Raw genomic sequence first — 21,666 nt, forward strand, 5'->3', positions numbered from 1 at the left:
AAAAATCATTTTAATGTTAGCAGGATTCTAGAAACCAAACCCATTAGAATGTTGCAATTGGCAGAAGGGAACTTAAGCATAGTCCACAGAATAAACAAATAATAATTAAATAACTAAATAAATAAAAGAGCCTATCAAATTGTTTGTGCAGACCTATTTCTAAGGTATACAAATTTGTGGACATATAGGCCAAAACAGCTTTGACTGTCTTTCTGGGTCTCAAAAGTCTCCTGTCCAGATATCAGGGGGTTCCAGCTTTCTCTCTGAATTTCTAGCCAGGTCACTTTCTCTGTTTCTTCCATGTGTCCCAAAGTGAGAGGTCAAGCAAAGTTATCATGTTCCCAGGTGTAAATTAATGTGTATGAATGTGGTTCAGTTAAAAGGCAAAGGCCCAGACATCTTTACTCTACCTGTCTCTTGCTCACCCTCTGTGAATTAAAGAAATCTGTGCCTCCATCACGTCCCAAGAAGAGACTTTGAATCATGTGGCTGTCCCCCTACTCCATGTCCTCACCATTCCTCACCAAGTTCGTTAAACTAATAATAGCAAATTGATCCATAGGACAACCAACTTGGAGAAACAAACACATGAACAACTTTCTTGGCCAGGTAGATTCCCAGTTTGAAAAACAAAATAGAAATCAAAGGAAAAAAATACTCATTTTAAGCAGAAAAGAGAATACTCCAGACAGGTCAAGAGCAACTGAGTGTTGTTAATGGCAAAGCACTTACAGCCTCCTTTAATCTAGAAATACCATCCATCTCTTACCTTGACCCCTTGAATCTTTGTAGATTTCATCTACTTTTCACTCCGTAATTATCCTCAGCAGTAACCTTCCCTTTGTTCAAATTAACCTGAATGTCTGTACTTTCTAAACCAAAGAGCTCTGATTAAGACAATGTCAAGGAAGACACTTCACAAAGTTCATCTCATTCTTTTGTAACTAACCTCTGACTCTGAGGGTGAGCCCTGCAGCTCTTAAATTCATCCTTCTGCTCAGAACACAGCCCTTAGAGCTCCCCAGAGAGACCCCTGAGTTCTTTCATGACTCCTCTCACTGATTCTCATCATTTGCCCTTTACTCTTACCCTTTTCAGACTCTGTATTAAAGTAAGCCTCTGTATTAAACTCATCAAATGTGAACCTGGCATCCTGCTGGTTTTCATACTTTATCTGAACAGAATCTTTAACATACCCAATAGGAAGCCAGTCCTATACTTATGTCTACTTTAGCTTTGATCTTTTATTGTTTTACCAGGAGCAAACTTAGTTTTCCAGTATATTCTCACACACCAAGGATAGAGATAGCTAAAAACTGGTTTTTATAGGCCTCATCCCAGAGATTTTGAGTTCAGTGAACCTGAGAAGGAGCCCATAAATCTACATTTTATCTAGCTCCCAGGTGGTGCTGATACAAGTGATTCTTGAGCCAACTTTGAGAAACACTGCTCTGGAACACTGGATTCCAAATTCAGTAGGAAACTAATGGATTACTATAACCCCCTGGGGAGCATTTAAAATGATCTCTTCTGGGGTCACACTCATGAATGTTCTGATTCAGTAGTTCTAAAGAAGAGGATGGAAGCATGCTAACTGACCTGAAAAATTGAATGGAAAAGCAAAATAGATGATCTTTGTATTCTTTATACCAGGTAGAGCTTCCTCTGGTGTGACTCAGAGCATGAACGATTTGCATTAAATTAATCTGCTGTGCTTGTTGCGTGTGGGTTTGCACCTCTTCTAGACACAGTGGTCACAACTTCTGGAAGAAGGTGGATGAGAATCTGCTCATTTAACAGTTCCTCAAGTGAGGCTTACATGTTTCTGCCTTTCTCTTCTTCTAATCACTGATCATCACTGAAGCATGAGCATTACAGCATTTTTTAGATCGTTTCCAAATTTGAAAATACATCCCTTGGCCATGTTAAAACCATTGGAACTGAATTAAGCTTTCTCATTTCATGAGGTATAAATAATGAAGTATTCATCTGGTTTCTCTGAAAAGTTTCCGTTTAAATGCTCGTATTGACATGAATAATGTATAAGTAACCCTGTCTAGTTTGGAATGATATTTTAGTATTTCACAAGAGTCACTTAAAAAGTGTATTGATTTTCTGTGTCACTGTTGATCTCTTTACTTCCGCTCAGACACCAAGAGACAGAAAATACCATCGGGCAGGGGTGGGAGTGGAGAGCTTTCTCAGAAAAGATATCACCAATATTTCTTCTTAGGAAGAACCAACAGCACAAATTGCCTGTAAAGTTTTCACAAGTTGCAGAGTCTCACCTTTCAAAGAACATATATAATTCCACAAGCCACTAATTCCCCACTATATAAATCACCCCTGAATAAATTTTTGTGTATTCCTCCTTTCCAAGAAACTGCCCAAAGTTAGCAGAAGAAAGGAAGTAATAAAAATTAGTGCATCAATAAATGAAAAAGAGAAAAAAAAACAAGAGAAAAAAATCAATGAAACTAAGAGTTGGGCTTTTTTAAAGATAAGTAATATCAGCAAACTCAGCAGAACTAATCAAGAAAAAATAAAGACTGAAATAAAGAAAATCCTAAATGAAAGAGAAAACATTATAACTGATGCCAGAGAAATGTAAAAAAAAAATCATAAGGAACTATTATGAACAATGATACAGAAGCAAATCAGACAAGCTGGAAGAAATGGATGAATTCCTAGATGCATAAACCTACCTTGATAGACTGAAGAAGAAATAAAAAGCTTGAATTAAAAAAAGGAGAAAAGGATATACAATGGAAAAAAGACACTCTCTTAACAAGTGGGGCTGGGAAGACTAGACAGCTACACAAGAAAGAATGAAGTTAGAATATTTTCTCACACCGCGTAAAAAAATAAACTCAAACTGGCTTAAAGACCTAGATATAAAACTAGAAATCATAAAACTCCTAGAAGAGAATATAGGCAGAACACTCTTTGACATAAAGTATAACAATTTGTTTTTAATCTGTCTCCTAAAGCAAAAGAAACAAAAGCAAAAATAAACAAATGGGACTTCAGTTCAGTTCAGTCGCTCAGTCGTGTCCGACTCTCTGCGACCCCATGAATTGCAGCACGCCAGGCCCCCCTGTCCATCACCAACTCCTGGAGTCTACCCAAACCCATGTTCATCGAGTCGGTGATGCCATCCAACCATCTCATCCTCTGTCGTCCCCTTCTCCTCCCGCCCCCAATCCTACCCAGCATTAGGGTCTTTTCCAATGAGTCAGCCCTTCGCATGAGGTGGCCAAAGTATTGGAGCTTCAGCTTCAACATCAAACCTTCCAGTGAACACCCAGGATTGATCTCTTTTAGGATGGATTGATTGGATCTCCTTGCAGTCCAAGGGACTTAGTTGAACATAAAAGCTTTTGCATAGCAAAAGAAACCATTGATAAAGTGAAAAGACAATCTACAGAATGGGAGAAAATACCTGCAAATGATATGACCAATAAAAGGTTAACATCCAAAATATTATAAACTCATAAAACTCAATATCAAAAGGCAAACAACACAATTTAAAAATGGGCAGACGACATGAATAGACATTTTGCCAGAGAGAAAATGCAAATGGCCAAGAGGCACATGAAAAGATGCTCAACATTGCTAACCATCAGAGAAATGCAAATCAAAACCATGAGAGATATCATTTCACATTGTCAAAATGGCTATCATCAAAAAGTATACAAATAACATGTTGGTGAGGATGTGGAGAAAAAGGAACAGTTTTACACTGCTGATGGGAATGTAAATTGGTGCAGGCACTATGGAAAACAGTACAGATGTTCAACAAAAAGCTAAATATAGAACTACAATATAATTTACCAATTCCACTTGTGGGCATATATCCAAAGAAAACGAAAACACTAATTTGAAAAGGTATGTGCACTTCAATGTCCTAATATTCATGGCAGCATTATTTACAATAGTGAAGATATGGAAGCAACCTAAGTGTTTATAAACAGATGAATGGATAAGAAAATGTGATAGATAGATACATATATAATGAAAGATATATATATATAATGAAATACTACTCAGCCATAAAAAAGAATGAGATTCTGCCATTTGCAACAGTGTACACGGACCTAGAAGGTATTATGCATAGTGAAATAAGTGAGACAGGGAAAGACAAATACTATATGTTATCACTTATATTTGAAATCTAAAAATTAAAACAAATGAATGTATATAATAACAAAAAGAAAGCCTGAATCAATAATAAATAAGGAGATTGAATCAGTAATTAAAAACTTCCCAACAAACTCAGTATCAGAGAGTTTCACAGGGATCAAGTCTCAAGTAATATGCCAATACTCAATCATTCTTTGATTGAAGTTTTATGAAAGAAATACTTTTAATGTTTATTAGAATTGTGAAGGAAAGATAAAAATTTGATGATTTTCAAATTATATCTAAGTAAGACTGTCTCCTTAATTTGTGGGATCCAGTGCAAAATTAAAATGCAGGACGTTGGTAAAGCATTCTTATGAATTTAAAAGAAAATGACAGCAGAACATTGAAACAAACACATAGTTTTCTAAGCTTGGGATTGTACAAATACAGAGGTCTCATGCCAAGAAGCCAGGCTATCTCTAAGCTTATAATTAATTTGTTCTAGAATTTTATTTAATATTTGACAAAGTAAATGCCCAATAGAGAGAAAATATAGCAGTAACCAAGAAAGCAAGTAAACAAATTTTATCACCATATCACCTAAGAAACTGCTATGGAAACTTAATTATAATATTTTTAAAAATGTTTTCATTTAATATCTAAAACCATTAATTACAAAAACATTCAAAAATCCAGATTAGTAATCCATTTCATTGATATGTAAGGTTTAGGAGGCAATAAATCTGCAGATTAAAGAAGGAATAAATCATCAAATTTTCCATTAAATACAAACAAATCTAAGATATTATACTTTCTACTGGAAATAGAAAAATGATTGAGAAAGTGGAAGTTTATCAGACAAGATGTACAACTACAAGAAGCCATCCTGCAAGATGAGGTGCGTTTTAGCAAGCAAGGTTTCTTAATTAATTATGGGCAATTCACTTTCTAATCAGATGTAAGTAATTGCACAAAAACAGGAAATAAATTATATTTGAGTTCTTACATTTTCTCATTTTAATTAGCACATATTGTGTGGTTTGCCTCAGCCTTTCCATAAATAATTTACTTCCTATTGCTCAGAGCTTCAATTTCTTCATCTCAAAAAGGAGAAGTTTCAGTTAATTGAGTTTTGAATGCTCTCCCAGTCCTAATTGAATTCAGTGTTACTTATTGCTAACATACTGCCAACAGATTCCTGTGCAGGAGACTTCAGAATTGTAAAAAGAATAAGCCACAGTTCCTGACCACAGAGAGTCTACAATCCAGAAGGCAAGGCTAGCCAGGCAGTCAGTAAGTACAACGTAAGACAGCTCCAAAATTCTCGATTTTTAATTCTAAACAAAAATCTTACCAAAGAAACACAGAAACTTTTAAGGTTGAGATATGGTGTAAAATTAATAGACTGAAAGCATGTAATACAAATCAATTTCCTTAAACCTTAGCTGTAGATGCTAGAGGCCTAAGTGAGTTTTTAAGCTATCTTATGTTGGACATGACTGAGCAACTAAACACATAGCTAGTATGGGGAAATTCTGTTGCCATGCCAACCATCCAAATGCCCAGGGTGGTATATACTTTATAAATGTGTTTTCTCCATAGTAGGGTGTGTTGACTGAATACATATCATGGACGCAGTTTCAGACCACATTTATCTTCATCACTGACTAGTGCAGCAAAGTGACCATGAGGCAAAACTCAGGCTTCATTATTTCCCTTGTTTTGTATCCTGGGAAATTTTATTTGGTTGACATCCTTTTCAACATTACATGACTTTCATTTCACATATTCGGTTCAGCTGATATAATCAAGATTCTAGTGCATCATTCATCTTTCAATAAACAATGAAAATCAGGAAGATTAAAAAGTGACAGCTTAAAATAGAGCATGAAATACAACCAAAGTCACAGCAATCGAATTAATACGCTTTAACATGATTTTCAAAGGTCTCCAGTCTGGAGTTTGGCCCCAGTTTCCTGGCTGGTTTAAAATGAGACCATGGATCTTAAATGATATGCCTGAGGAACAGCCATGAATCAGTGCCTAAACGAGCCAGGCCTGTGAGCACAGAGGCCACAAGAGATAATAAGCATTAGAGGTTCCAAACTTCAAAACAATCAAGAGCAAGATTTTCATTAATAAAAAATGTACTTACTTGAAATGGTAACTCCCTAGACATCAACATGGAAAATGTTAATAGTGGTTGTCATAGGTTGAGATCTCAGGGACACAGAAACAGAGATGAAAGTGAAAGTTGCTCCATCATGTCCAACTCTTTGCAACCCCATGGACTGTGTCCATGGAATTCTCCAGGCCAGAATACTGGAGTGTGTAGCCTTTCTCTTCTCCAGAAATGGTGATTTGCAATTGTGGAGTGTCTCTGGGAGCAACACCTGTAAGAGAGAGAGGGAGCCAGAACTGGGAACAGGGAGAAATTGAACTATGATGCATCTACAACAGAGGCCTCAGCCACTCCTAAGAGAGCCCTGGAGTTGGTTTGGTTCTCTAGCTATGTCCCAAATTAAAGAAAGGGGGGTAGGCCCTTTTATGCTGAGGATGGCCTCAGCTGGAAGCAGTCATTTCCTGGCAGGTGGGACATGAATGCCTTGGTCCCGGAGATGGGTCTGGACTGTGTACCTCAGAATCCATTAGAGTTCACCTTTTGCATCACACAGATCCACCTGCTTCCTCCCATCTGAGAAGAGTTCACCAGGATTCTGGGTGTTTTTTTTCCAGGGAAAACTCAACCTGAGGAAAGTTAACAGAATGACCTGCAGCCTACCTCATCGCAGGGAGTCTCAGGGCTGCAATGAATACTTATCATTTCTTAGCTCAACTACTGATTCTAGATTACTCTTACCCTCAGCTAGCCCTGCGGCTAGTCTCCGGGGCTCACCTGATGTGATGACTCTGACTCTCATCCCATGACCTTCATAAAAACATGGCTTCTGAATTTCTCTAGTGTCATAATCATGCAATAGAGAACTGGCTTCTGCACTTGTCTGTTTACTATCAAAATTAGGAGAGAAGCAAGAGACACTCTAGTGAATCCTGTGGGAGCCAAATATTCTTTCCTGCCCTCATTATGTAACAACAATCCTACCATCTGTCTCCCAGTCATTAGGATCAATTACCCCTGGTGCTTCTTCTTGTCTAACAGGTGTTCTTGGTATAAGGAAACAAAAGTTACCAGGAGGCACCTAGTTGTGCTCACTCATGAAAGACTTGGCCCTCTTGGAACCAGCTTCTTTGGACCAATAGAGTCTTGCAGGGAAGGGTAGCACAACTTTTCAACTCCATCTCTGAAATCAGTGGTAAGCATAGACAAAGCACAGAAGTTAGTGTAGAGATCATTTGTATATTATATTATTGGTAGTATAAAGCAAGGTCAAATATTAGAAGAAAAGTAAAATGATTATGGTAGCAATTCAAGAAAAAACTGAGGAGGGCCTAAAGTAAGGCACCAGTAATGAAGAAGAAAGATCAGCATCTAAAACATTAAAAATATGAATGATGCTGAAACTGAAGTGCCAATACTTTGGCTGCTTAATGCCAAGAGCCAACTCATTGGAAAAGACCTTGATGTTGGGATAGACTGAGGCCAAGGGGAGAAGGGGGTGGCAAAGGATGAGGTGGGTGGATGGCATCACAGACTTAATGCATGTGAGTCTGAGCAAACTCCGGGAGATGGTGAAAGACAGAGAAACCTGGTGTGCTGCAGTCCAAAGAGTTGGACACAACTTAGCAACTGAACAACAACAGATGAATGGAAGGAGGCTCATAAGGGAGAATGGGAAACCTCAGGTCACTCCCATGACTCCAGCTCAGCTTACTGCTAAGAAGGACAGAGGACACAGGAGAAAGAGCAGGCTTGATTCTTTTGGTTTATTTTCAAGTTGCCATAGGAGACAATATTTCAGGGTCACCTGTTTAAGGTCACCGACCAATCAGTGACATTGAGGGGGCTCCCAATTCTTTATTTGTTAAGTTTAAAGCCTCAGACCTTCCTTAAATGACCTACACATGGAAGTTAGCTATGCGTTTGCTTTCTGGGAAAAGTAGCAAGCATAACTTCACATCTTTTAAATATTTTATATCGATTACATGCCTCTAGAAAAAGTTATTAACTTAAAGTAAAACTATGTCTTCCTCGTAATAACTCCCAAATCTGTATTTCCTTCCTGATTTTTGCAACTACGTATTCCAAACTGCTTGCTGTACACTTTCACATGGAATTCATGCGAGCATCTCAGATTCAGACACCCAAATTCAACTAAGCCCCACCTCTGCCAGTTTTCCCTCATCTGCAAACAGGCTTTAGCTCCTGGAATCTCTGTTTCTAATAAAGGAAGCACTGTCCTCTCAGTTGGGTTTGCAGACCACAGTCCACAGGCCAAATTCAGCCTGTTCCTATATACAAAATTTTATGGCAATACAGCCGAATGAATTCATCCATATATTGTTCATGTCTGCTTTTGTGCCACAGTAGCTGAGCTGAGTATAGTGGTGACAGAGACCCTGTGGCCCTGAAAGCCTTGTTATTATCTGAACTTTTGTAGCACAAGTTTGCCGCTACCTGCTCTAAGTCAGCTAGGATCAAAATCTGAGTCCTGTTAGACTTACTTCCCCGTTTCTCTCACCTCATCTACTCCCTGCCCTTTAAACATTACAACTACAGACATCTCTCACTCCTGTCTCTGCTCTCTGAGCCTGACCTGTTTTAGTGCTCTGCAGACCCTTAGCATGCTCTCTTACAGAAAGACCTTTGCAGATCTACCTGGCTTCTATCTCTACCCTTGGTGATGTGAGAAACTAGAGCCTCTCCATCTGTTGTTTGTCGAGGGGGAAGGGAGGGAGGAGGAAGGGAGTGTCTGTGGGGTTGGGGTGGGGTGTTGGTGAGGGGAAGATTCACAGAAGAAATAAATGATTCAGCTGATGAAAGATAAATAGGCACTTTGCAGCAAAACAAAGGACCAAGGGGGAGATGGCTAGAGGTGTATAGTTGAAGATACTGCACAACTTTAAAGAAGGTGTGTTTGGGGACTAGCAAGTAGTTTGGTATGTCAGAAACACAGCGAGTGGGGAAAAAAGGACAATGTAGTAAAAGGATAATGAGCCTAGACTGAGAAGCCCATTCTAGAACCTTTGTTTAAACCATTATTTCTACCTTGGTCAGCCCCACTCCTACTCAACATTCTAGGCCCAGTCATGACATATCTGGTTTCTTCCAATCAAGTCACCGTGTTTTCCTGTGCATTCCAATTAATAATGCACTCTAACATCTCCCATTTATCACTTTCTAACTTGGGTAATGGTACGGCAGAATAGAAGCCCAATATTTATGTAGATGTAATAAACTATTAGTAGGTAGAAATCTCTTCCTCCATTTACCACCCTAGTGACCATCAGAGGTCCCCCTCCTTTTTTGGATGTTCCCTTCCTCACTTATAGTATGGTTGCACCTTGGGAACATAGGAGACTTTTGCAAACTGTAAAGTGCTAAATAAAAGCTAACATTTGTATGGTACTTGAGTGAATGTTAGTTGTTCAGTCATGTCCGACTCTTTGCAACCCCACGGACTGTAGCCTGCCAGGCTCCTCTGTCCATAGAATTCCTCAGGCAAGAACACTGGAGTGGGTTGATGTTCCCTTCTCCAGGGGATCTTTCCAACCCAGGGATCAAACTCAGGTCTCCTGCATTTCAGGCAGATTCTTTACCACTGAGCCACCAGGGAACTTCGTAGAAGTTTATAACTTGAGGAAACACCTAACAACCTACACGTTTTTTCTTGTTTGTTTATATATATCCCTTACTGGACTAAACCTGGAGGAGGAAATAGCACCCACTCCAATATTCTTGTCTGGAAAACTCCATGGATAGAGGAGCTTGGTGGGCTACAGTCCATGGGGTCTCAAAAAGTCAGACATGACTGAGCATGGAAGCATGCACTGGACTAAAAGATAACTTGAGATCAGATAGCAACTGTATCTTGTGCATTTTTATACCATCAGTACATAAAGAATATTCAGTATGTGTTCATAAAATTAAATTGTACAAATATTTTAAGTGTATAATGCATCATGTCTTTAAATATGTACATATTTTGACTTAAAAAATACCTCATTGATTAAAAATGCTAAGCACCATCTGTGCCTTCAGTGAGTCATAATCCTTTACTGGTGGAGGGTCTTGAATGGAAGTTGATGGCTGTTGACTGATCAGGGTGGCAATTGTTAAAGGTTGGAGTGGCTGCGGCACTTTCTTAAAATAAGATGACAATGAGTTTGCTTCCTCAATTGACTCTTCCTTTCACAAGCAATTTCTCTATACAATACAATGCTGTTTGAAAATATTCTATCTACAACAGAACTTCCTTCAAACTCGGAGTCAGTCCTCTCAAACCCTGCTTTATTTTATCTAACTTCACTTTATCTACTTTATCAACTAATTTTATGCAGTATTTTAAGTCCTTTATTGTCATTTCAACAGTCTACAGTATCTTCACCAGCAGTAATTTACATCTTAAGAAACCACTTTCTTGGCTCATCTGTAAAAAGCAATTTCTTATCTGTTAAGATTTTATCCTGAGATTACAGCAATTAAGTCACATCTTGAGATCCCACTTCTAATTCTAGTTCTCTTGCTATTTCTACAACATCTGCAGTTACTTCTTTTACTGAAATCTTGAACCCTTCAAAGTCAGCCATGAGGGTTGGAATCAATATCTTCCAAACTTCTGTTGTTGTTGATATTTTGATCTCTCCCCATGAATCATAAATATTTTTAAATGGCATCTAGAATGGTGAGTCCATTCCAGAAAGTTTTCAATTTATCCAGATCCAACAGAAGAATCACTATTTATGGCAGCTATAACCTTACAAAATGTATTTCTTAAATAATAAGACTTGAGAGTCAGAATTACTTCTTGATCTATGAGCTTTAGAATGGATGTCATATTAGAGGCAGAAACACAACATTAATCTCATTGTCCATCTTCATTAGAGCTTTTGGGTGACCAGGTGCGTTATCAGTGAGAAGTAAAGTTTGAAAGTAATATGTCAGAGCTGTAGGTCTTAACTGTGGGCTTAAAATACCCAATAAACCATGTTGTAAACAAATGTGATTTGTTGTTCCATTTATACAGCATAGATGGAGTAGTTGTAGCATAATTCTTAAGGGCCTTAGGATTTTCAGGATGGTAGTTGAACATTGGCTTCAACTTAGAGTCACCAACAACATTAGCCCCTAACCCAGTCCTTTGGACACAACTGAGTGACTTCACTTTCACTTTTCACTTTCATGCACTGGAGAAGGAAATGGAAACCCACTCCAGTATTCTTTCCTGGAGAATCCCAGGGACGGAGGAGCCTGGTGGGCTGCCATTTATGGGGTCGCATAGAGTTGGACATGACTGAAGTAGCAGCAGCAGTCCTTTGAAGCTTTGAAGGAAGGCATTGACTTCTCTCTAGCTGTGAAAGCCCTGGATGATATCTTCTTCCAAAATAAGGCAGTTTCATCTACATAACTATCTGTTGATTAGTGTATCCACCTTCATTAATCATCTTAGTTGGACTTTCTGGAGAACTTGCTGCAGCTTCTACATCCACACTTGCTGCTTCACCTGAACTTTTATGTTATGGAGATGGCTTCTTTACTTCAACCTCATGAATCAACCTCTGCTAGCTTCAGACTTTTCTTTTGCAGCTTCCTCACCTCTCTCAGCCTATATAGACTGGAAGAGGGTTAGGGCCATGCTTTCAATTCAGCTTTAGATTAAGGGATGTTAAGGTTGATTTAATCTTCTATCCAGACCACTAAAAAACTTTCTTCATATCAGCAATCAAGCTGTTTTGGTTTTGTTTTTTAAATTCTTGTGTTCACTAAAGTAGCACTTTTAATTTTCTTCAACAACTTTTCTTTTACACTCATAATGTTACTATTTGTCCCAAGGTTTTTATTCAGTTGTTCAGTCGTGTCTGACTCTTTGCAACCCCAAAGACTGCAGCACGCCAGGTTTCCCTGTCCTTCACCAGGTCTCCCATACTGCAGGTGGAATCTTTACCCACTAAGCCACAAGGGAGACCTAAGAATACTGGAGCTAGTAGCCTCTCCCTTCTCCAGTGGATCTTCCCAGCCCAGGAATCGAATCAGGGTCTCCTGCATTGCAGGAGGATTCTTCACCAACTCAGCTATGACGGAAGCCCAGTGTTGATTAATCATTTTAAATATAGCAGTTTGTACACGTCAATCCCAAACCCCATAACTATCCCTCCCCCCAGCGGTTCCCTCCTGGTAACCATAAGTTCCTTCTCTAAGTCTGTGAGTCTGTTTCTCTTTTGTAAATAAGTTCATTTGTATCATGTTTATAAATTCTTCATTTAAGCGCTATCATACACTATTTCTCTTCCTCTATCTGACTTACTTCACTCAGTATGACGATCTTTAGGTCCATCCATGTTGCTGCAAATGGCATTATTACATTCTTTTTAATGGCTGAATATCATTCCATTGTGTATACATACCATATATTCTTTATCCATTCTCTTGTCAATGGACATTCAGGTGCTTCTATGTCTTGGCTGTTGGAAACAGCGTTGTTTTAATGAGGTTAGGGTGTATGTGTCCTTTTGGGCCATGTTTTTCTCTGTGTATATGCCCAAGAGTAGACTTGCAGGGTCATATAATAGCTCTATTTTTAGTTTCTTAAGGAACTTCCATATTGTTTTCCATAGTGGCTGCACCAATTTACATTCTCACCTATAGTGTAGGAGGGGTCCCTTTTCTCCATACCCTCTCCAGCATTTGTTGATTGTGGATTCTTTGATGACAGCCATTATGACTGGTGTGAGGTGACATCTCATTGTAGCTTTTGATTTACATTTCTCTAATAATTAGTGATGTTGAACATCTTTTTATGTGTCTCTTGGCCATCCATGTCTTTTTTTGGATAAATGCCTATTTAGGTTTTCAGCCCATTTTCTGATTGGGTTGTTTGTTTTGATAATATTAGGCTGTATGAGCTGTTTGTAAATTTTGGAGACTAATCCCTTGTTGGTCATATCATTTGCAAATATTTTCTCCCATTCTGTGAGCTGATTTTTGATATTGTTTAGGATTTCCTTTGCCATGCAAAAGCTTCGAGTTTAATTGAGTCCCATTTTTAAACTTCTGCTTTTATTCCCTTTACTCTCTGAGACAGATTGAAAAAGATATTGCTGAGATTTATGTCAGAGACTGTAGACAGAACAGACTCGCTGTCTTTAAAATACTGTGACCTTTAATTTAATTTTCCTTAGGGAGACTGTCACTTAAATAGTCTTCTCAAATGGGATTTCCTTGACCATTATCACATACTTTTCCTACAATAAACTCATAGTTTATCTTTTGTAACAATATATGTCATTTGCATCTTATCTTCAATCCATTCCCTGAACTCTCTTTGCTCCCACAGGGACTATTGTATTCTCTTATTATCAAGGTTCTCTTGCCTTCCAATTAAGTTTGGCCAGTCGGAAACTGTGGCACATCAGAGGGTTGTAGGAGTGAAATAATACTTCTCTATTGTTCTCTGCTTCAGGTGACATACCTAGCAGTAGCTGCATCTTTTCCATCTCCATTGATTTATTAGCTCCTGTGTTCCATGAGATACTCCTGAATCACTGCAGTAAGTTCCCATTTATGCTTAATTAGTTTTCTTGTTGTTATTCAGTTGCTCAGTCATGTCTGACTCTTTGCAACCCCATGGACTGCAGCACACCAGGCTTTCCTGTCCTCCACCATTTCCTGGAGTTTTCTCAAATTCATTTCCATTGAGTCAGTAATGCCATCCAACTATCTCATCCTCTTTTGTCCCCTGCTTCTCCTGCCTTTGATCTTTCTCAGCATCAGGGTCTTTTCAAATGAGTTGGCTCTTTGCATTAGGTGGCCAAAGTATTGGAGCTTCAGCATCAGTCCTTCCAATGAATATTCTGGGTTGATTTCCTTTAGGATTGACTGGCTTGATCTCCTTGCAGTCCAAGGGACTCTCAAGAGTCTTCTCTAGCACTACAATTTGAAAGCATCAATTCTTCGGTGCTCAGCCTTTTTTATTGTTCAGTTCTCACATCCATACATGACTACTGGAAAAACCATAGCTTTGACTATATGGACCTTTTTAGGCAAAGTAATGTCTTTGCTTTTTAATACACTCTGTAGGTTCATCATTGCTCTTCTTTCAAGGAGTAAGTATCTTTTAATTTCTGTGTGTGTTTTTATTACCAGTTATCAAAATGATTCATCCTTAACTTTTCATCACTTAATTACATTTCAGTGTAGTCTCAAATATTCACCTTCTTTAGTAAGAAGTGATTTATCATTCTCCAGGTCTAATAGAAAATGGCAAGAGGAAAGAGTCACTCATCTTAGGGATATCATTTACTATTTTCCTATAAAAGTTTTTTTCTAACTCTGAGCTAAGAAAACATTAGTTCAGTCTCTCAGGTATCTCCATCTCTCACAAGTCTCCACTGATTCTTTATGAAACCACTGGAGAAAATAGAATCCATAATAAAGCCTAGGAATAAGAATTGTTGTTGTTCAGTTGCTAAGTTGTGTCCAACTCTTTGTGATCCAATGGATTGTAGCTGACCAGGCTCTTCTGTCCATGGGATTTCCCAGGCAAGAATACGGGGGAGTGCCATTTCTTTCACCAGGAGATCTTCCTGGATCAGGGATAACTCATGTATCCTACATTGGCAAGTGGATTCTTTACCACTGAGCCACCAGGGAGGTCCAGGAATAAGAATTAAAAGTCACTAAATAACTTAGTAAAACTATATATGTGCCAGGTACATATATTTGTAACATATATAACAAATATCACTGAGGAAAGCTTTCTTATCTCTCCTTGCTTTTCTTTGGAACTCTGCGTTCAAATGGGCATATCTTTCCTTTTCTCCTTTGCCTTTAGTTTCTCTTCTTTTCTCAGCTATTTGTATCCAAAAAACATCTTCATGACCCAGATAACACACAATGGTGTGATCACTCACCTAAAGCCAGACAACTTGGATTGTGAAGTCAAGTAGGCCTTAGGAAGTATCACCACAAACAAAGCTAGTGGAAGTGATGGAATTCCAGTTGAGCTAATTCAAATCCTGATAGATGATGCTGTTAAAGTGCTGCACTCAGTATGCCAGCAAATTTAGAAAACTCAGCAGGGGCCACAGGACTGGGAAAGGTCAGTTTTCATTCTACCCCAAAGAAGGACAATGTCAAAGAATGTTCAAACTACCACACAATTGGACTCATTTCACATGAGAGCAAAGTAATGCTCAAAATTCTCCAAGCCGGGCTTCAACAGTACATGAACAGTGAAATTCCAGATGTCCAGCCTGCATTTAGAAAAGGCAGAGGAACCAGAGATCAAATTGCCAACATCGTTGGCTCATAGAAAAAGCAAAAAAATTACAGAAAAACATCTACTTCTGCTTTATTGATTATACCAAAGCCTTTGACAATATGGATCACAACGAACTGTGGAAAATTCTTAAAGAGATGGGAATACCAGACCACCTTACCTGCCTCCTGAGAAATCTGTGTGCAGGTCAAGAAGCAACAGTTAGAACCAGACATGGAACAACAGACTGTTTCCAAATTGGGAAAGGAGTACGACAAGGCTATATATTGTCACCCTGCTCATTTAACCTATATGCAGAGTACATCATGTGAAATGCCAGGCTGGATAAAGCACAAGTTGGGATCAAGATTGCTGGGAGAAATATCGATAACCTCATATATGCATATGACACCACCCTTATGGCAGAAAGTGAAGAGGAACTAAAGAGCCTCTTGAAGAAGATGAAAGAGGAGAGTGAAAATCTGGCTTAAAATTCAACATTCAGAATACTAAGATCATGGCATCCAGTCCCATCACTACATGGAAAATAGGTGGAGAAACAATGGGAACAGTGACAGACTTTCTTTTCTTGGGCCCCCAAATCACTGCAGATGGTGACTGTAGCCATGAAATTAAAAGACGCTTGCTCCTTGGAAGAAAAGCTATGACCAACCTAGCTGCTGCTTCTGCTAAGTCACTTCAGTCGTGTCCGACTCTGTGAGACCCCATAGACAGCAGCCCACCAGGCCCACCAACCCACAGGAGTGGGTTGCCATTTCCTTCTCCAGTGCATGAAAGGAAAAGTGAAAGTGAAGTTTCTCAGTCATGTCCAACTCTTAGCAACCCCATGGACTGCAGCCTACCAGGCTCCTCCGTCCACGGGACTCTCCAGGCAAGAGTACTGGAGTGGGGTAACAATATATTAAAAAGCAAAGACATCACTTTACCAACAAAGGTCCGTCTAGTCAAAGCTATGGTTTTTCCAATAGTCATGTATGGATGTGAGAGTTGGACTATAAAGAAAGCTGAGTGCTGAAGAATTGATGCTTTTGAACTCTGGTGTTGGAGAAGATTCTTGGGAGTCCCTTGGACTGCAAGGAGATCCAACCAGTCCATCGTAAAGGAAATCAGTCCTGAATATTCATTGGAAGGACTGATGCTGAAGCTGAAACTCCCATACTTTGGCCACCTGATGAGAAGAACTGACTCATCTGAAAAGACCCTGATGCTGGGAAAGACTGAAGGTGGGAGGAGAAGGGGACAACAGAGGATGAGTTGGTTGGATGGCATCACTGACTCAATGGACATGAGTTTGAGTAAACTCTGGTAGTTGGTTATGGACAGGGAGGCCTGGTGTGCTGCAGTCCATGGGATTGCAAAGAGTCAGATACAACTGAGCGACTGAACAAAACTGAACTCCCACATTGGAGGCAGATTCCTTTACCAGCTGAGCCACCAGGGAAGCCCAAACTACTAAAAACTTGTGTAGACTTAAAAGATAATAAATGAATTTTTTTTGATAACCCTACCCAGCCTACTCAAGGACAAAGCACCTAGACTGATTATTTTTCTAACTGTAAATTTATCAGTTTGCCCACAAATACATAAAGACAGAATTTACTCTTCCCTCAAGGTTGGTTGAAGAAAGATGTGACAGCTCACTCCAGTATTCTTGCCTCGAGCATCCCATGGACAGAGGAGCCTGGCGGGCTACAGTCCATGGGATCACACAAAAGTCATACAGGACTCAAGCAACTTATCACACAAGGTTGGTAGTGACTCTATTTGTCTGGAATTGCAGTTTTCTCTCTCCAGTCCTGTTTTATTCCCCTTCCCTTTATAGACATGTGTAGCACAAATTCCATTTCAATGTATTTCTGGAGAATCCACCCACCAGCATCAGTTGACCCCTCCTACACAAAAAATGGTGTAAAAACAAACTACTGTTATCAAACTGCTCAGACTGTTTTCTCCTTTTCTCTCTTCTTATAAGTTGGTTCTATTGCAAATGATAGTGTGTCCCTAGGCCTGGGTCTGGATATGAGCACAAGTGTATGGGCAAATAATTTTGATGAATAAAAAGTATAGCCTTGTTTTTTTTAACCAATTTAATTAAATACAAATACTCATGTATACTGGGCTTCCCTGGTAACTCAACTGGTTAAGAATCCACCTGCAATGTTGGAGACCTGGGTTCGATTCCTGGGTTGGGAAGATCCCCTAGAGGAGGGCATGGCAACCCACTCCACTATTCTTGCCTGGAGAATCCCATGGACAGAGAAGCCTGGTGGGCTACAGTCCATAGGGTACCAAAGAGTCAGGCATGACTGAGCGACTAAGCACAGCACAGCACATATGTGCATGCTAAGTCACTTCAGTCATGTCTGACACCTTGTGACACTATGGACTGTAGCCCATCAGGCTTCTCTGCCCATGGAGTTCTCCAGGCGAATACTAGAGTGGGTGGGCATACCCTCCTCCAGGTGATCTTCCTGAATCAGGGATCGAACATGTGTCTCTTACATCTCCTGCATTGGCAGACAGATTCTTTACCTGTAGTGCCACCCGAGAAGCCGAAATACAAGCATGTATTTTGACAATTTCTAGAAAGGACATTAGAAATAAATGGTGTTATTTTAAATAACCAATAACTGGTAAAAATTTAACAGTCTCCAGTGCTATCAAATCTTAACACTTCCTCAGAATGAAGCATTCTGCAGTGAGAAAGGACACTCACATCAGGCTTTAACTGAAGTCCACATCCTCGGGGTCATTTCTTTACAGTGTGTAAGGCTCTCCTGAGGAGCTTGAGAATCCAGTTATTAAACATGACTTGAGTGAGACTTATGAGTTGACATTTTAACCAGTACCCATATGCTTTAACTGAATGATTAGAGAGAACATTTTTTTTTATTTGAATGCAGTTGTTTTACAATGTTGTGTTAGTTTCTGTTGTACAACTGCATGATATAGCATATACACACACATATATATATACATATACATATATTCCCTCCTACTTGAGCCTTTCTCCCACTCCCCTCACCCACCTCGCCCCTCTAGGTCATCACAGAGAAACTAGCTGAGCTCCCAGTGCTATACATCAGCTTCCTGCTAGCTATCTATTTCACACGTACAAAAGTGGAAGTTGCTCAGTCCTGTCTGACTCTTTGCGACCTCACGTACTATGCAGTCCATGGAATTCTCCAGTTCAGAATACTGGAGTGGGTAGCCGTTCTCTTCTCCGGAGTATCTTCTCAACCCAGGGATTGAACCCAGGTCTCCCAAATTGCAGGCGGTTTCTTTACTAGCTGAGACACAAGGGAAGCCCAAGAATACTGGAGTGGGTAACCTATCCCTTCTCCAGTGGATCTCCCCAACCCAGAAATCAAACCAGGGTCTCCTGCATTGCAGGCAGATTCTTTAGCAGCTGAGCTACTGGGGAAGCACCATTTTACACATGGTAGTGTATACATGTCTATGCAACTCTCTCAATTTATCCCCCACTCTCCTTCCCACCCACACTGTGTCCACAAGTTCATTCTCCATGTCTGCAACTCTATTCCTGTCCTAAAGGAACAAAATTGAGTCAGTTATAGTGATGTGGATGAACCTAGTCTGTCAGAGTGAAATAAACTACAAAGAGAAAAACAGATATCATATATTAGCACATATATATGGAATGTAGAAAAATGGTACTGATGAACCTATTTGCAGGATAGGATTAGAGGGAGAACATTTTTTTAAAAAACTGTTCTAGGTACACTCAAAGTTCTTTGCTGATGAAAAAAAGAACCAAGTAACGTCTTCTATTTTGATCAAAGGAATAGAAAAACTGGAATATAAAAACCTCTAACCTTGACAGAGTAGGGTTGCCAGATTTAGCAAATAAAAATATAGGACATCCAATTAAATTTGAATTTACTATAGATATATCCCATACAATATTTGAGAGACATTTATAGTAAAAAAAAAATTATTCATTGTTTAACTGAAATTCAAATTTAAATATGTATGTGGTCTTCCTGGCCTTCCTGGTGGCTCAGCAGAAAAGAATCCACTGCAACACAGGAGGTGCTGGAGATGCAGTTTCGATCCCTAGGTTGGGAAGATCCCCTAGAGGAGGGCATGGCAACCCACTCCAGTGTTCTTTCCTGGAGAATCCCACAGACAGAGGAGACTAGTAGGCTACAGTCCATGGGGTCACAAAGAGTTGGACACAGTAAACGACTTAGCACATACCCAAGCATGTGGTCTTCTTTTAGTAAACTTATTACAGAAAGGTCAATCAGATTTCGAGTCAATGTGTTTTAAGGTTCCACTCATGTTTGTCTAGGCCTAAATGAGTCTTATGAAGGGGGGATGATAGCACCTTTTTATTACAAAAGGTTTTCAAAAGAAAAAACCCCACAGAAAACAAGGAAACATAATTCTGCACAATTCACAGGAGACGTGTTGCTGGACTCCACCAGTGTGCTCCACATGACCTACAGATGGTGTCTTTCCTGAGATAATCTGGGCTGCTGAGCTCCTTACCATGAAGAAACCAAAATTAGCTCTCAAGAGGGTTGATCTTGGTGCTTTTCAGACAATAATTTTAAAAGGGATTTATTTTCTGATTAAAATAAAATCCTGCATATCTTGACATCAGACTTCCAGCTGATTCTGTTTTTCATTGAACGGTCTTAAATTTACAATTAAAGGGGAAAACTCAGATGTAGAAAATAGCTGGCACTGGCACATGTTCTGTGCCTGTTGGCCTGGCCTTCTGAGTCAAATTACCCTTCTTGCCTTTAAGAGTGTAATTATAATTTGTTCTGGCCTGTGGGTTAGGTAGAGCAGAGATGATACTGGTTGACTATGAGAATTCAATGCACTGGGAAACTGTGTTAGATGGAAAATTCTACAAACTAAAAACCAGGACTGGGAGCATAAGCCCTCTGCCCTTTAGTGGCCCCAGAGGGTTCCACTCACAGGAAGATGACCTTCTGCAATGAGGAGATGGCTGCCTGCACTTTGGGGCTTCCCAGAGGCTAGCTCAGGCCTCATCTTCTGATCTAACTTCCTGTTTCTCTCCTTGCTGGGTACGAGCAGTGAATAAAGCAGAGGTGCGGCCTGAGGATGCAGACTGGGGCCCCTGACTTCTACCTGGCAGCAACTCTCTGTCTGTCTGGTTTCTCCCCAGCTTCTGTGGAAGTAGCTTCTTCAGACCCTGATCTGCTGTGCAGTTGCCACCTGCTCTGTCTCCTAACATCTTTGTAAGCATATTAGTTTGCCAGCTGCCATAACAAACTACCACAAACTGAGTGGCCTTAACAATAGGAATTTATCATTTCATAATTCTACAGGCTAGAAGTCTGATATCAAAGTGTCCACAGGCCCATGCTTCCCCTGACAGCGCAAAGGAGAACCCACTCAATGCCTCTCTCCTAGCAGCTGGTGGTTTGCTGGCTATCTCTGACATTCCTTGACTTATGCTGCATCATTCTGATTTCTGCCTTCATGTTCACATGATGTTCTCCTTGTGTGTATACCAATCATATTGGATTAGAGGCTACTCCAGTATAACCTCATCAAAAACTAACTATATCTGCAACAAATCTTTTTCCAAATAAGATCACATCCTGAGGTACTGGAGTTTAGGACTTCAACTTAAGGATTTGGGAGCAACACAATTTGATCCATAACAGTAGAACTCAAGAGAAATGGCAAATATGAAAGCACCCTAAAACCTTAAACATAATATGTAAATACTGTCAGAAGGATCAGGGGAGAGCCTTCTTTGATTTTCTGAGATTTGCACAAAGGAAGAAATTTTCACCACTGTCCCTACACAGTGAGTTCTTTTTTTTCTCTCTCTGCAGGATCCTTTTCTCTAGGGTGGAAGATGAATTCTTCACATAAAACAATAAGATTTTATGCAAGAAAATAAAAGAAAATTTGGAATACAAGATTATATACAAAAGTGAGTACTTGTATATAATGGGCCAAAGAAAATTGAAGTTACACAATAAGTTAGCCTCTTGAATGATCACTTTTATAGTCACTCTATTTGGTGGCACTTACCATATGCCAGATACCATGCTACACATTGTGAGTATGTTATTTCATCCTCATGACAACCCTACGGGCAAATATTATTAGGCCCACTTTTAAAGTGAAATGA

At 39.6% G+C, this 21,666-nt stretch overlaps 1 protein-coding gene across 2 annotated transcripts in view; it reads left to right on the forward strand.

Annotated features, from left to right (window-relative positions):
* Positions 1-21,451, forward strand: part of FBXO4 (F-box protein 4) — a 287,893-nt gene extending 266,442 nt beyond the window's left edge. The window contains exons 9-10 of one of the 2 annotated variants that reach the window (XR_014061365.1): positions 17,134-17,268; positions 21,365-21,451. The gene's annotated coding sequence lies outside the window, so the exon portion shown is untranslated. The remainder of the gene's footprint in view (positions 1-17,133; positions 17,269-21,364) is intronic. The other variant, XR_014061363.1, reaches the window with a different exon arrangement.
* Positions 21,452-21,666: the final 215 nt, after the last annotated feature.

Source organism: Giraffa tippelskirchi, chromosome 8 (assembly GCF_054371585.1).
Source record: "Giraffa tippelskirchi isolate mGirTip1 chromosome 8, T2T-mGirTip1v1.2.pri, whole genome shotgun sequence".
Taxonomy (NCBI): Eukaryota; Metazoa; Chordata; class Mammalia; order Artiodactyla; family Giraffidae; genus Giraffa; species Giraffa tippelskirchi.